Here is a 17,497-nt window from a genome sequence, read left to right as displayed (position 1 = left end):
TGGTGAGTTTGCACTTGCAGCACTTGGTCCAAACTAATTTTGACGTCAGCATTTCAACGATTCAAACTTAAATCTCTTTCGAAATTATAAATAAAAGTACCTAGGAAAACAACACGCCACCTGATAGAAGATAATATTCATCAGATAAACTTTAACAGTGAAATAAAGATGTTTGCAAAAAACATTAAAGATTAGCAAAGCAATAATCCATTGAATTAGTCATGAATTTATGGAAAATTATTTGCTAACAAAGTTTGTAATGGCTCCACCATCCATATTATTTGCAAAACAGAAAGGACTGCTATGTTAATTGCTATCTCCCAATTCTCATATGCTCTACTTATTCCTTCCCTACAGGTTTCCATATGAACAGTTTCGTATGCTGTTGCCATTTTGATTTTAAATGTCGTTCAAGAACGAATTGAATGATACATTAGAGATGATTTAAAGACGATTGGGACCCCTCTGTGGTGCTAACCCTCCGGCCATGGCAAGCCTTGGTGGCTTCAGAGTCTGTAATGATTTCAGGAAGCCATTTTCGCCTGACTGAGCTGGCCATCGAGCCGCGCCACAACTTTTTGATAACAAATGACCCTCACTATCACTGTATCATTGCCTTTGCCATCTGTTGCCAATGCCCTTCCACTTGGTTTTGGTTACTGGCTAGACTAGAGATCATCTCTAAATCCGTTGTGGGATTCTCTGTAGCAAACTGTAGATGCTGCTTGAAATCTACACCCGAGCAATTGGAGAGAATGGTGGGTTGAGTACATAAGATGGTTGGACTTTTTTCACCCTCGTAGCTACTTCCTTTTTCTCCCCTACGGTAACTGCTTCAATTAGGTACTTCACTTCTTCCTCAATCAGGACTTTCAATGATTTGCGTTGTCACAACTGTGTGTTCCTCTCCTGCCCCGCGGCCTGTACCGTGCAGAATGGCAACACATGTAGAAAATGCTTGTAGTGTAGATAACTGAGCATGAAAATCAACTGCATAGTGTCCCTCTTTAACCATCGTCATAGTTAATGCCGGTGCTTTCTCCCTTGATCCCTACAAACAAATCAAAATCGAGCAACAGCTCATGAGATTGCCTACATCTGTTACCAAGCATGAACAAAAAAGATGAAGAACGAAATTAGCAGCAAGTCAACTACGATCCTTCAATGGGGAACGAGCAAAATCGAACCCGTTGTCTTTAGAATTCTTCTTAGTTTAGAATTTAACAACAGAACTTCATTTATCCAATTCAAGCTATGATCACGAAAATTTTCTCCAACATCAAAGATGTTTACCTGAACAAAAAGTTCCATAGGCTTCTGATTCTCCACCAATAGTTGATTATCAGCATTTTGAGTGTGGGGATTGCTTAAGACAGTAAGAGGATAGGATATGTCCCAGATACCATAGTCGCAGCCTCCACCCAACCTCCATCGATCTAGTAATGATGAATGACCCCTGCTTCCAGCACTCGGCATGCCATGGTTTCAGCTGGTACTACCACCATTAAGTTTCCTGGACGTCGGCTATCAGGGGCAACCTCTTTCTTCTGTTCACCCACAGACAGTAGGTTTCGATGTACGTTATCACTAAGTTCTCTCTCTTTTCTAGCGGAACTTGCATAACAATGGCTGCAATTTCAAGGTTTGGATGTAAATCTGCAGATGGCCAGGCTCAAGAATCATTATCACTGTTTTCGGAAGCATGTTTTTATTGAAATTTGACCTTGGTAGGACAAGACTCATCCGACTTTAAAGTTGCCCCCACTGTGCCTGGATTGGAACCTTTGGGAGGTTTAACATCATCAGGGGTACACTTCGAGTTTTATTGGGTAGCACATGTTTGCCTTGCATGAGCAATATCATACAATACAAACTCCGTCACCATGGAATTTTCGAAAACTCCATCTTTGAGTTCCGAACATAGATAACAGGAAACTTGCATCTGTCCCACCATTGAAGAATCTCTGTCACTATCATATAATCCCCAACCACTAGCATTGCTCTTCTTTCTACTTCCTATGGAGTGAAAGGTATACACCCAATTAATCGCATTATCTGCTTTCCATGTCCTAGCCACAAAGACATCTTTTAAGCACTCCAACGAGAACTCAAAAAATGGCATTCCGTGTTTATTTTGTAACTTGAGATGGCCATGTAGGTGAACTGGTGAACATGCAACAGAAGATTGGTGGTTATCTCAGTTCGTAAACTGGGGTTCACAATTTGGACTCTCTGCAGTATTTGAAAAGACTGCCAACACCGACTTTTGATATGACCTGTTTCCCGTCATGTTTGCCAGCACAGTAGTTTTGGCTCCACCAGGTTCCACTTCATAACTCGGAGTTCTCAAAGACTTGGACTTCATGAACGGATCAAACATCTTTCTAATAAGGCTGAACCGGGTCTTTGAGTTGACCCTGGACAAACGTGCACTATCTGGTAGGGAAGGAAAAATGAGCATTTCCACCTTAGCAGAGAAAGACTTGTGCAATGTGTGAACTTGGTCTCTTTCCAGAAGTGCATTACCATTGTTTAGAGGTCTGGCTAAAGAAAAACAAATCTTCTTCTGTAAGATTGTATTTCATTGACTGAATAAACAATTACATGGATGTACATTTATATAGCCTTTTGGCTCTTTACATTTATACCTTTAGCTTCCTTAACTAAACTTGTACAATCCTAACTAACCACAACTAATAACAAAACTAACTACATTTAGTTTTTCCAAACTATTTATCATTAACAGAAATGGATGATGTATCATCTGTCCTAATACACCCCCTCAAGCGAGAGGAGGAATCAGAAGTGATGCCAAGAGGAAGCTTGGAACACAAGTAGCGGAATCTGGTTTTGGACAAGGACTTGGTGTGTAGATCAGCCAATTGATAAGCACTGCACACAAACTGCACTTTAAGCAGATGAGCTAAAACCAGTTCTCTAATGTAGTGGTAGTCAATCTCGACATGCTTAGTGCGAGCATGGAATACAGGATTTGAAGCTAAGGAAATGGCGGAGATGTTATCACACCACAGAGTAGGCAGTGTAGGAATAGAACAGTGAAGGTCACGAAGAATTTTGCAGACCCAAGTGAGTTCTGCAGCTGTGTGAGCCAGAGACCGATATTCGGCTTCTGTAGAAGAACGAGCAACAGTGCTTTGTTTCTTTGCACTCCAGCTGATGAGATTAGAGCCAAGAAAAACACAATAACCAGTAGTCGACCGCCGATCAAATGTGCAGCCAGCCCAATCAGCATCTGAGTAGGCAGAGAGAGCAACAGAACCTTTGGTAAACCACAGTCCTTGGGAAAAAGAACCTTTGAGAAAACGGAGGACTCTTTTAGCGGCCTGAAAATGTTGATCACGCGGAGTATGCATGAATTGACATAACTGATTAACAGCAAAAGCAATGTCCGGTCTAGTCCAGGTGAGGTATTGAAGACCTCCAACAAGAGACCGATATTCAGTCGGATTGGAGAGAAGTGACCCACTGTGATCCAGTTTTTGAGAGCCAAGAGGTGTGCAGCAAGGCTTTGCACCCTCCATATTTGTCCGCTGTAGAAGATCAAGTAAATATTTTGTTTGATGAAGAAAGATCCCGTGGGAAGACCTCTGAACTTCCAACCCCAAAAAATAGTTTAAAGGACCAAGATCCTTCACTGGAAATCTGTCACTTAGCTGCTGAATAAACTGATGACAGAGAGTGGAGTTAGGCCCAGTGACAAGAATGTCATCCACATACACAAGAACTATAACCAACTGAGGACCATGCAATACAAATAAAGATGCATCAGAGGAGGATTGGGTGAAACCAAGAGCATGTAATGCTTGAAACAGTTTATCAAACCAAGCGCGAGGCGCTTGTTTGAGTCCATACAACGATTTTCTGAGCTTGCATACATGATCTGGAAGGAGAGGATCAATGAAACCAGGGGGTTGTTGCATGTAAACAACCTCTTTTAAGTCACCATGAAGAAATGCGTTGCTAATATCTAATTGATTTAAGAACCAATTGTGTTGAACAGCAAGAGTAAGCAGAATTCGAATGGTAACCGGTTTAGCAACCGGACTAAAGGTTTCTTGGAAATCAATTCCCTCTTGCTGATGAAAGCCCTTGGCCACTAGCCGGGCTTTGTATCGATCAACAGTACCATCAGCTTTTGTCTTGACACGAAACACCCACTTGCAGCCGACGACATTTGGAGTGGAATGAGAAGGAACTAGAGACCAAGTCCCTGTAGATAGTAATGCATTATATTCATCCTGCATAGCAGCCCTCCAGTGAGCATACTTAGACGCTTGTAAATAGGTGCTTGGAACAAAATCAAGAGGAACTGGGAGTGGATGTTTAGTTGCTGCATAAGCCTTAGGTTTGTAAATTCCTGCCTTAGATCTAGTAATCATAGGATGATCATTAACAGAAATGGGAAGAGGGCGTGGCACAGGTGGTGATACATCAGGACTTGCAGTTGGTGATACAGCAGGACTGGCAGGCATAGAGGCAAGAGGAGAAGCACCCGGTGAAGAAAGAGACCTCGGGCTAGAGGAAGATGAAGTAGCAGCACCTGGATTAGCAGGTTGAGTAAACTTGCTAAAGTAAAGGTCCATGGAAGAAGAAGAAACTGGAGAAGCAGTGGCTGACCGAGAGTAATGAAGAGGCAGGGACTGAAAAGGATATGCGTCTTCATGAAAAAGTACATGTCTAGAGATGTAGACTCGGTTGTCAATAGGATCAAAACAGCGATAGCCTTTGTGTTGAAGACTGTAGCCCAAAAATATACAGCTCTTGCTCTTAGCATCCAGTTTACTATGCACATAAGGTTTGAGCCATGGGAAGCATTGACAGCCAAATACTCTGAGTTTGGAATAATCCGGCGGCTGAGTAAATAAAATTTCCCAAGGAGAGATTGTAAGACCAGAGATGGGCAGGCGATTGATAAGGTATATGGCAGTCGAGAAGGCTTCTACCCAAAACACATGAGGTACATGAGAAGCAACAAGTAAAGTACAAGCTGTTTCAACAAGGTGGCGGTGCTTCCTCTCGGCACATCCATTTTGTTCGGGAGTATGCGGATAGCTAAATTGATGAAGAATACCATGTGTGCGAAGAAAGGAAGCAAAAGAGTTACCAGTGAACTCACCCCCTGAATCTGAACGCAAAGTTTGTATTTTATTTCCAAGTAAATTTTCTACATAGTTTTTGAAGATAACAAATGTAGAAAATACATCAGACTTTGCTTTCAAAGGGAAAAACCAGCTATATTTACTAAAATCATCAACCAGAAGTAAGTTGTACTGGAAACCACTACTAGATTTAACAGAAGCAGGTCCCCACAAATCACAGTGCAACAGTTGAAGGCTGCGAGTTGAAGTTGAAGAAGCCACTCCAAAAGGAAGCTTGTGGTTCTTAGCTAGAGCACAGTCTGAACAGAAGAAGTCAACTGAAGATTTACCATGCACTGCAAGCTTATTAGTAGAGATGACCCTGCGAAATATTGAAGAAGATGGATGACCTAAGCGTTGATGCCACACTTTGACAGGAGCTTTAACACTGAGAAAGGCAGAGTGTAATGAAGGAAAAGAGGTACTCGAACTTTGCAGTGGATAGAAACCATCTCTAACCGGTCCCCGCAAAAGCATCCTCCCCGAAGTACGATCCTTGACAGTGGATCCATAAGGGTCAAGAGTTAATTCACAATCATTATCCTTAAGAAATTGATAAGCAGATAAAAGATTATGTGCCATGGAAGGAACATGAAGAACATTCTGCAGCTTAAACGAATGATGAGGAGTATACAGAGAAGAGGAACCAACATTATGAATGGATAAACCTTTACCATTTCCAATATACACTTTGTCCTCTCCAGTGTAGGGAGTAGGAGAAGAGATGTTAGCAATATCATTGGTGATGTGAGATGTAGCTCCAGAATCAATTAACCAAGGCTGAGATGGTTTAGCAGAATGATGTACACACATGGCAGCAAGTTTAGCTGGAGGAATACGACCACAGATCTCGGGGTTCATGCGATCAAAGCAGTCAAGGGCCTCATGACTGGTAGATCCACAAATTTGACATTGGACTTTGAAGGTAGAAGAACCGGGATGATTGCGCGAGCCTTGATAAATCCGATTACCACGATTAGGATTGAAATTACCACGAGAATTGCGATTTCCTCGATTGGAAATGAATTGACTCCTGGGAGGCTTGCCACGATTGGAGTTGTACCGAGAGGCAGAGTGAAGTGGTAAAGACTGAGCAGCAAATGCCGAGGGAGTAGGAAGCAGAGGAGGCTGAGACTGCACAGAAAAGGCCTGAAATGGTTCAACCACAGATGCTGAAGCGACTGTCTTCCTTCGAGCCATAGAAAGCTCCTTGGTAAGTAAGAGACCGTGAAGTTCATCCAGAGACGTTGAAGACAAACGAAGCATTATAGAATCAATGAAGGACTCAAACTCATCAGGCAAACCATGTAAAGTAGCAGCAATTAGATCACGATCAGAGACGGAAGCACCTGCAGCATGTAATGAATCTGCAATTTCCTTGATTTGCTGGAGATATCCCGAGATAGAATTGGAGCCTTTCTGTACCGATTGAAGGCGTGAGCGCAATTGATGAATATTAGCCTCCGAAACACCACCAAAACGCTGTTCAAGCTTCACCCAAAGCTCGCGAGAGGACGAAACGCCAACCGTGAACGGAATAATCTCTTCAGAAAGTGTGGAATTCAACCAGATCAGCAGATTTTGATCTTTTTCATACCATTCTTCAAAAGCTGGATTCAGTGAGCGATCAGCCAAGAGAGGCGGTGGACAGATCTCAGTGCCTTCAATCACACCGAGAAGTTTATAACGCTGGAAAATAGGAGCAAACAACGCTCGCCATGGAAGATAGTTGGAGCTTTTCAGTTTAATCGGCACCATACTACCAATGTTGTGAATCGTCAGAGAAGTGTACGAATTCAGAGAAGGAGGATTAGAAGAGAAATTAGGGTTTGGAGTCAGAGAAGATCCAATTGGGGACGAATCTGACGGAGAAGCAATGATCTCGAACAAGAATCAATCGACGAACAGAAGAGAAATCAGAGAAGAAAGAGTGAAGAATCAGAGTTGAAACACCAAGAATCGATCAAGAGAAGATCGATCGATGCGGAAGATGGATACGATGCTGTGAAGCAAAAAGGCTCTGATACCATAAAGAAAAACAAATCTTCTTCTGTAAGATTGTATTTCATTGACTGAATAAACAATTACATGGATGTACATTTATATAGCCTTTTGGCTCTTTACATTTATACCCTTAGCTTCCTTAACTAAACTTGTACAATCCTAACTAACCACAACTAATAACAAAACTAACTACATTTAGTTTTTCCAAACTATTTATCATTAACAGAAATGGATGATGTATCATCTGTCCTAATACTGGCAACAGCATCACTTCTTAGTTTTAGATCCACTGAGAAGTCTCTTAAAGCTTCAGCAGAGTGATTTTCCCTGTTATCTGGATCCATACAAATATCAATTAAGCTATCTGACGAACATGGTTCAACATGAGGCCGTCCAACAGATGGTGCATTCAAGTCCGATTTCAAAGATACTACTGAAGACCTATTATGTGAGCTTTCCTCATCAGAACTACGCGGCATTTGAACCTTTCTCCTTCCTTCGACAGTGCCCATTTTCTTAATATATTGTACCTCTTTGGAGCTTTGATATATCGAACCACGCTTAAGGTCTACGTTAACAACAGGCCTAGATGGAACACTTTTACAAGAAGCACTGCGATAGCGATGAAAGCTAATTTCCACAAAATCCTCCTTTATGCTCAATAAATCATCTTTACGTTTTAATTTCCCTTTTGTGCTCCTGTTTTCAACATGGGAACGATGACCATGAGTCAGAAGCACAGTGTTAGGACTCAAATCCGCCGTGCAACTTCTATCGAAGTTCATCTCTAGTCCCATTAACAGATAGAAAACTCTGCAACAACTATGGAAACAATAACAAGAACAAAAATCAAGACCTGCAGGATTGAATTTAATCCTAACAATACTGATACTGCTAAAAATGACATGCAATTTCTACAACAAAATTCTTTTCCCAAAATAGGCAGGAAAATACAAACAACAACAACAACAACAAAGCTTTATCCCACTAAGTGGGGTCGGCTCAGCATGCCACTTACGGGTGACGACCTAGCGTTAGCGCAATTTCGTATATAATTCATTATCATAAAGATTCGACATAAGAATGGAGTGTCGGCTGTCGACTACCAAATGCCCTCCCCCTCCCCCTCCTCCTTTATCTGGGCTTGGGATCAACAATGTAAGATAAACTTACACAGACGGAGTATACACCAAAGAAAATAGGCAGTACATTGAATAAAAATAAATACACCAAAGAAAAGCATTCAGCTGCAACAAAAATTGACACCAATGGCAGTTATTACATCTCATATGCCAAATAAATCAGATTTTTCATCTATTTTTCATGTTTTGCAACAGACAATTGGAAAGGAATATGCTTTCTGCAAATATTGATAAGAACAGAAGAAATTAGATTTTAAAGAGCAATTGAATTACACAAAAAATACTGATGGCAATGCATTTTTCTATCTGTAGAAATTAGATATCCTAATTTGCAAAATTCCTAAAATTCTTGAAAAAATAATAGTTGAATAATTCTCACCTTGCAAAAACCATTCTTTGAAAAGGCACAAAACCCATCAAAGATTCCAAACTCTGAGATCACATAAACCTCAAAAAACCAGAACTTGATCTCTCCAAAAATGAAAACCCATAAACCAAACGCACACAAGAAATTCTATTGACTACAAAAGCACCCAAATGAGAAAAGCAGTACAGCTAAAAGCTACATATTCTCTAAAAAATTAAAAATTAAAGAAAAGAACTTGCTTGTAATTTCACATGCATTTGAACTTTTGAAGCCAACAAAAAAAGTAATAGTTGCAGAAAATGAGCTTACCCTAGGGCTGGGTTCGGTTCAAAACGGTTCGGTTTTTTGCCAAAACCGAAACCGAACCGAAATTTCGGTTCGGTTCGGTTCGGTCCATTTTTTTTCGGTTTTTTTTCGGTTCGGTTTTTTTCGGTTCGGTTTCGGTTTTTTTCGGTTTTTTTTTTTTTTTTTTTTTTTTTTTTTTTTTTTTTTTTGGGAAAAATGAAAACAAAATTGAAATCTAAAATTTTAACATCTCCAACACAATTATAACATAAGCATTCTAACACAATAAACAAAATTTATATGAAAAATGCACACATCTTTAAAATACAAAGTACAAGCCTATCATTCCTAAACATGAAGTCGTTTAATTACCATACCTGTTTCACCATCAACTGCATGAACACTATCAGTAATTTATTTGAAGGACCACAAAGCCATTATCTGGACGTCTAGTATTCAAAGGATAATCTAAAATTGAACACCACCCAGTTAATTTGAGACAATACAGATGCATATAACCAGTTTTCTCTAAAGTGATATAAGTATATCTTATATAAATCATGTCAACAAGAACAAGCCTGGATGTTCAATTCTATTTGTTCTCTGAGAAATCAATACCAACTTCATATATTGTCCAGATCCGTTTACAATTTAAACTCTAATACTCATACATAATGTAGTCAAGAAACAATATGCTCTATTGATGCTAGGTTTGATGGAAATCTTCCTTCAGCACCAAAAACGTTATCCATAATAAAACGCTACTCAGAGAATTGCAATGCCTATGCTACTTTTCAGAACACGTTACCAATGAATCTTTGGTCTTTTCCATCATGACTTAGCAAGTCCAAGAGTCCATAACCTAAATGAAAATACATGTTTAACAAGATTTTTACCACTAAAAGAACAACATATGATTTACAACCTTCAACAACATGTCAAATTTGCAGGGCCATAGTTTCACTTAAGGAAATACAAGAGTCGGCAGAGAAATTCAAAGATAACAGGTAATCACATATCATGGAAGCTCTGATTCCCAGAGAAATATACTTATCTCCATCCTCTTTCAAATTATACATAAAAGTAGGCTATCTATCGTCACTACACCTTGCCAAACCATAAAGCTGCTGATTTCCTCCAATAGCCGAGCTTCCACATATATTACCAGCTTGACAGATTACCCCAAAAACAAAATGATAAGTCAAACATGATCAAATTGTTCCCAAATTAAGACGAAGAAAGAAACTGCAAAAGTAGCTCAAAAAAATCCAACTGGGTAACAAGTAAGCAAAAGTTCCCAACTCAAATTTAGCATGCAATTAAAAATGAATGAGCAAAAAAAATTCAGAAGTACAAAAAAAGACAATTACTTTCTATTTCCCTAACCTCAAATTTCTCCCCTGAGCAAATTTAACATACAATTAACTGATTAAGCAAAAAAAAATGAATGAGCAAAAAAAATTGTAAAGAAGTGGGAAAGAACACAGAACACCTTGATTTTTGTGTACTTTTCGTAGAGTTTGGAGTAGAGAGCTTCCGTCTGCGAACGAACAAGAAGAAGCTCACGGCGAGACTAACCTTTTGCAGTCGAGACTCGAAACGGCAAGAAGAAGCTCACGGCGAGATGAAGGACTGACGGCGAGGGCGAGGTGTGAGAGATTGAGAGTGAGATGGGTCGCCCCGTCGTGGGTCGCCTGAGATTCAAGACCGAGAGAGACAGAGAGTTTGAGAGAGACAGAGAGTGATTGAAGTTGAAGACCGAGAGAGAGAGAGAGGAGGCTAACCTTTTGCTATCGAGACTCGAAACGGCGAGATGAGAGACTGATGGAGAGGGCGAGGTGTGAGAGATTGAGAGTGAGAAGGGTCGCGCTGTCGCGGGTTGCCTGAGAGATTGAGAGAGACAGAGCGATTGAAGACCGAGCGAGAGAGACAGGAAGCTCAGGCGGCGCGAGAGGGTTACTGGGTTAGGGTTCATAGAGGGAGTCTGGAGGCAGGGAACAAGAGAGAGAAGAGGGGAATGAAAAATAAAAAAGTTAGGGTTAAAGGATTTTGTTGATTTCTCAACAAAATTAAAAAACAATCTCATAAATCCTAAAGGCATGAGGGTTCGAACCCATTGCCACCAGTGTGAAAAATTTCGCTTAAACCAACTTGGCAACAAGTTCTGTTTTGTTATGATTGTATGCCTAAACTATTTATAATATTGAAAAAAAAAATTAAATATATATATATCGGTTCAGTTCGGTTCGGTTCAGTTTTCGAACCTCAAAAACCGAAACCGAACCGGTCAGATTCGGTTCGGTTCGGTTTGACAGTTTCGGTTCGGTTTTTTTTCGGTTCGGTTTTTTTCGGCCTCGGTTCGGTTCGGTTGTCGGTTTTTTTCGGTTTTCGGTTTTTTGAACCCACCCCTAGCTTACCCCACCAGTAGATCTCTTAGAGCAGTTCCAGCGTTGGCTGGTGCTCGGGGGAAAGGCTGGTGAACAGGGTCGTAGAGCCCGAGTGAAGTGCTCCGGCGTGTGGGAGCCCGAGGGACAGGCCAGGCCCGAGCAACAAGCCTATGAGGAATTGCCAATCCGCGAGCCCGAGTGGATGTGACACCAGGATTGACGTCATCCTGGCGTCAGCCCAATTTTATATTTTTTTCTGTCAGGCGCGTGCACCTCACCCGCACGTGGGGGCGTGTCAGCCAACACCTTTTCAGAAGCCAGGCTCGCGTCGCAATCTGCCGATGTTACCGTTGGGAAGCCACGTGGCTTCCTACAGTCCGTTCGATCTCAACGGCTCTTTAAATTGGACCGTCCGATTTGCAATGGTAATAAAAATAAAAATAAACTTATTTAATATCAACCGTTGGATCTGAGATCAACGGTTGATATTATTCTGCTTTATAAATAAATAAATAAAAGAAAAAATAGTTTTAAAATTAAGAAAAGTTACCGTTGTGACACGTGGCACAATCTGGAGTGTTGGAATTCAATTTTTTTTAAATCAAACGGCAGAGATTAATTAGTTCAATAAAAAATTGTAAAAAATTGTAAAAAATCCGAAACAGTATCTGAAATTTTTTTAAAAAAAATTGTTTTTACTTTTCTATAAATACCTTCTCATTATCATCTACCTTATACCACAATTTCATATTTTCTTATTGTCGGAAATCCATCACCAATAATTGTCTTTTTCGGATTATGATACGTGGTGCAACGAGAACGATTAAAAATCTTATCCAAAATTACAAATAAAATTATTTTGTATTATTTTATAAATAAAAAAAATACTAATATTTTATTGTCTATTGTCAGGGGAAGGGCTTCCACACTGGAGATGCAAAAGGTAATTATTGTTCGCTGGGTGGATTGAATAGTGAAATGTCTGGGGAGAGGGCTCCCACGCTGGAACTACTCTTAGATAAGTGAAGCCAAAGGAAAACCCACCAAACTACTAGCAAATGCAATCATGTTCTTCAATCTCTTCCACTCAAAGTTTCCTCAAATCCTCAACAGCAAAAAAACACCAAACTCCCAAAAGTGTACTAAAAGTAGTAATAATAATAAATAAATATATATATATCACTTAGGATAAAAAGGAAAAGAAGAAACTAATCAACAAGTGTGACATCCCACATTGTCCAGAGGAGTGGATCATGTAAGCCTTATATGTATATTCTCATCTCTACCTAGTACAAGGTTTTTTGGGAGCTCACTGGCTTCGGATTCCTTAGAAACTCTGAAGTTAAGCGAGTTCACAGCAAGAGCAATCCCAGGATGGGTGACCCACTAGGAAGTTCTCATGTGAGTTCCTAGAAACAAAACTATGAGGGCGTGGTCGGGGCCCAAAGCAGACAATATATCGTGCTACGGCGGAGTCGAGCTAGGGATGTAGTGGGGGCCCGGGCCGAGATGTAACAATTTGGTATCAGAGTCAATCCCTGGCCGGATGTGTGTCGACGAGAACTTCGGGCCCTTAAGGGGGATGAATTGTGACATCCCACATCGTGCCAGGGGAGTGGATCCTATAAGCCTTATGTCTATTCCCATCTTTACCTAGCACGATGCATTTTGGGAGCTCGCTCACTGGCTTCGGATTCCTTATGAATTTTGAAGTTAAGCGAGTTCGCAGCAAGAGCAATCCCAGGATGGGTGACCAACTAAGTGTTGTGCCTTGGCCCGTTCATTAGTGCGGAAACGAGATTCAGATTACAACCTCACTAAATCACACTCAGTTGAACAGAATAAAATACACGAAATAAAGACACCGAATTGAACAAAAACCTGCCTACGTCCCCGGAGAGATGTTGCTCTTCACTATGAGAATAACAGTACAAGTACACATGAGTTAAATCAACATAATCCAATCCCAAATCCCTTGCACACCCACTCATAGAATTTTCCCAAGAGCCTCACTCTACCCCAAGAGTTCTTTCACTAGAATACTTTTCACTCTAGCTCTCTTGATTTTCTCTCAACCCATGTTCAACCTTTTCCATGGGATAGCCGAATGCTCTCTCCACCTTGGATGTTTTTCTGATGCTTACCTTCTCACTCGGCAAGCCCTTTTCACTTATAACAACAAAAGAAAACCACCTTTGAAAAGGCCACAAATCAAGGGCTAGACATGATGATGTCTCCCTTTTTCTTTGTCCCTTTCTTTAGCCAAAAGTAGATGTCTCCCTTTTCCTTTGTCCCTTTCTTTAGCCGAAAGTAGCTAGCACTCCACATGGTTGAGATGAAATTGTTGCCAACTCATAATTATATGAGCCAATCACAACACTAAGTAGTTCTTGTGTGAGTTCTTAAAAATAAAACCGTGAGGACGTGGTCGAGGCTCAAAGCGAACAATATCGTATTACGGCGGAATCAAGCCCGAAATGTCACAACAAGGGCAAGAGCAGTAAAGCATGAGAGACGCAAAAAGTGAGGTCTAGCGACAGAGAAAAGGAGAGATGATGAGGTGAGACAATGTAATAAGGAAGAGAAAGCATGCCGAGAGAGAGAGAGGGAGAGGGGGAGGAAAGAGAGTACTTCACATTGAAAATCTTTGAGTCTCTCAAGTCATACACAAAGAGTTTTGTTGCATTGAAGACAAAGAGCTGACGCGCTTCTGTTCATTGCAACTCATCATATGCTGTTTTTTTTTTTTTTTTTTAATTTCTGTTTCTTTTTAATTTCTTTATTGTTTTTAATTTTCTTTTCTGGGTTAATAATTTATTTGTACATGTGGCGGCCTTGGAGAGAGCACCCATGTGTAGAAAGACTATAAAGCCATTCTTCTGGACCATTAGTGGTAGGAGGGGTATTTTTGGAATTTTGATTGCGTTGATTTGAATAACGTTGGTGTGCTTTAAGGTCGCACTGCCACAAATTATATTGCAAATACGAAGGACCGGAATCCTACAATTAATCTGACGGTTCCCTATAATTGATTATCTAATCACTAAATTAATTTAGTGATATGCAGATCTTGCCCTAGTATAAATTAATTATAATTACTCTAAATTCCTCAAACTTTCAAAATTTAGGTAAGGTAAAGAGAGAATGGGAGGGTAGGATGGATATTTATAAAAAAGAGTTTTAACGAAATACTTTTGGTATTGTTCATTTTAAAGAAAAATTATATTTTTACTCTAAAAAATCACTTTTGGTACTATTCACTTACAATACATTTTTGTCATTTTGATTAAAATTCAAAGTTTTCAAGCTTTTTTCATTAATTTTCCTTTTTAAAAAAAATTCATTAATTGATACTATTCACCCCTGTATTAAAAAAATAAATAAAAAAAAAACCGATTTTTCAAAATTACATTTTTCTGCTTCAGTTTTTACCTTCTTTTCTTCAATTATGTAAAAAAACTATTTTCAGTGTATTTACCAAAGCACTAAAATAACCTTAAGGTTTTTTTTTTTTTTGTAGTTTTTTTTTATCTTTTCTAAATTTTAGTTTTACCAAACTGGTACTTAGTTGACAAGAAGCCCTCTAATATGTTTAAATGCCATCTCCTCAATTGAATCACTTTTGGATTGGATTTTTTTTTGCTTAAATGATTTCAAATGGATGAGAGCCACTTAGTATTATAGTCTAGTGGTATTCCTCTTCACTTGTAAGTGAGAAGTCTTAGATTCGATTCTCGTCAAAGGCGAAGTTGAATCACATTATTATGACAAACCTATCATAAGGCTTAACCCACTCTTTCATCCTCTTAGTGTAGATATTGTTGTTTGTTAAAAAAAAAGAGAAAACTTAGTGAAAAAAGGGGATAAGCACAAAGTCAACACTCAAAAAGATTAATAATGAAACCTACTTCATTCAAATAGTTCAAACAACGATACATGATATAATCAATCTGTTTATGTTATAGTAAGGGAATTGACAATTAATATTACATTATGAATCTTCAAATCAATTGTTCATCTGTGTTGTAAACAAATGTGGGTTTGTATAATTAATAAGTTAATTAAATTTTAACATTGATCCAATGGTACTTAAACATAGGACGTTGGTTTTGTATAGTTATTAACTATAAATTGTATAGTTTTTTTTAGTAAAGCAATACGTTAGTGGGTCAATTAATTAAGAGTAAATTACATAGAAACTCATCAGGTTTGAGGTCTATTACAATCTCATACAACATCTTTAAAACATTTCACTTTCATACCTCACGTACTATTTTATTTCAAAACAACACCTCCATTAGATTTTCCATCCAATGGACTGTTAAATGCTGACGTGGCTGCCAAATTTGTGCTGATGTGGCTGCCACATGGCAAAAAAAATAAATTTTTATACATTAACAATATTATAATATTAACCCTAAAAAAATTTTTTAAAAAAATTTAAAAAAAAAAAAAAACCAGAAAACCCGAACCCATATCCCCTTCCCCACAACCCCACATCTCACCCCCACCCCCTTACCCATCTCTTCCTTCCTGTCCGTCTGTCCCCACCCCCTTACCCATCTCTCCCACTCTTCTTCTTCCTCCACACCAACCCCAACGCACTCCCTGACACCCTTTTTTCAATTCCTTCATTCCCTCTCCTTCTCTAGGGTTTGAACTTCGAATTCCACCCATCTCCCCACCTCTTCCCCCGCCACCCTCTGCCTCCATGCGTCTCTTTCCCCCAAAACCCATATCCCCATCCACCTCTCCCACCTCAAACCCCCCACCTTTAATCACTTATCTGCTTTTTTTTTTCACTAGTTTTCTTAGAAACCCTTGCAACCCATTACCTGCAAAACCACAACCCGCAACCCACTACCTGCAAAACCACAACCCACAACCCACAACCCAAATACCTGCAACCGTCGCCCGGGGGGGTCGCGAGCTTATCATTGACGGGAAGGGCAGAGGTGCCTAGATGGGTCGTCGCGGGGGGGGGGGGGGTGTTCACAGCAGGTGGGTCATCGTGGGGGGGGGGGTCACGGTAGGTGGGTCGTTGCACCGGGGGGGGGTGGGTCACGGCAGATGGGTCGTCGCGCGGGGGGGGGGGGGGTGGTTTCACTGCAAGTGGGTCGTCGCGAGGGGGGAAAGGCAAGTGGGTCTTCGGCGGGAGGGGGGGAGGGGTTTGGTTTGTTCTTCTTCTGGGGGAGTTACAGATAGGTGGGGGAAATGAAGGGGATTGGGTTCGGGTTTTTCTTGTTTTTTTTTTTTTAATAGGGTTAATATTATAATATTGTTAATGTATAAAAAATTATTATTTTTGTCATGTGGCAGCCACATCAATACAAATGTGGCAGCCATGTCAGCATTTAACAGACCATTGGATGGAAAATCTAACGGTTGTATGAAATTGAAATAAAATAGTACTTGAGGTATGAAAGTGAAATGTTTTAAAGATGTTGTATAAGATTGCAATAGACCTCAAACCTGAGGGGCTACTATGTAATTTACCCATTAATTAATTGTCAAAAGTAAAAAAATCATCGAAAATTGAACTCACATTAAAATGTATAGACATAATTACTTTTCTTCACAATAGTAAAACGTCATATGCTATAATTTGTAAAGTTTAACTTGATGTTTCTTGAGTGTTCCTTTTTTGGTCAAGTGGTCCTTTGAGGAAAAAAACACAAGTGAGTCAATGATAAAATGGGTAGTCTCATACATTTGGTAATTGGTACTGTTGGGGAATGGGAAAAGCAAGGACCCCAAAGGCAAAGGAGAAAATGGTAAATGTGTGTGCATATGATTGGGTTTAGGCGGGAGCTAAAAGATCTCAAGCGGTCGGTCGGTCACATCAAACCCACGGAATCTTCGACTCAACTCAACTAAATCCCATTTTTTCTATTTTAATCCAACTTTTGTTCTTATTTTTTATTGCTAATTACCTACTAATTAGAAAGTAGTATAAACTGTAAATTTGAAAAAAACTTTGGATTATGCAAATTGTGAGTTATTAGGGAAAGGGAGATCAAGGGATCAAACATGCACCTGCGTGTGTAGATATTATTGTTTTCCACTAGCGACAGTAGTGCAAGGAGGGTGTTCGTCTCTCCGGTCGTTAGAAATCTCCTCCTCCACTCTTCATGGAGATTTTCGACGACCGGA

General features: G+C 39.8%; 1 long non-coding RNA gene and 1 pseudogene across 1 annotated transcript; both read right to left on the bottom strand.

The window, feature by feature from the left end:
- Positions 1–203: 203 nt before the first annotated feature.
- LOC126598519 (uncharacterized) lies at positions 204–8,265 on the bottom strand (annotated as a pseudogene).
- Positions 8,266–9,874: 1,609 nt separating this feature from the next.
- Positions 9,875–10,682, bottom strand: LOC126598520 (uncharacterized). Its single transcript, XR_007614868.1, has 2 exons — positions 10,536–10,682; positions 9,875–10,497 (listed from the first exon to the last, which is right to left on the bottom strand). It is a non-coding gene; the product is annotated as an uncharacterized LOC126598520 (long non-coding RNA).
- Between the last annotated feature and the right edge of the window lie 6,815 nt (positions 10,683–17,497).

The sequence above is a fragment of the Malus sylvestris genome, chromosome 14, assembly GCF_916048215.2.
Source record: "Malus sylvestris chromosome 14, drMalSylv7.2, whole genome shotgun sequence".
Taxonomy (NCBI): Eukaryota; Viridiplantae; Streptophyta; class Magnoliopsida; order Rosales; family Rosaceae; genus Malus; species Malus sylvestris.
The sequence above is the reverse complement of the archived record's forward strand: the minus strand, read 5'-3'. Positions and strand labels throughout refer to the sequence as shown.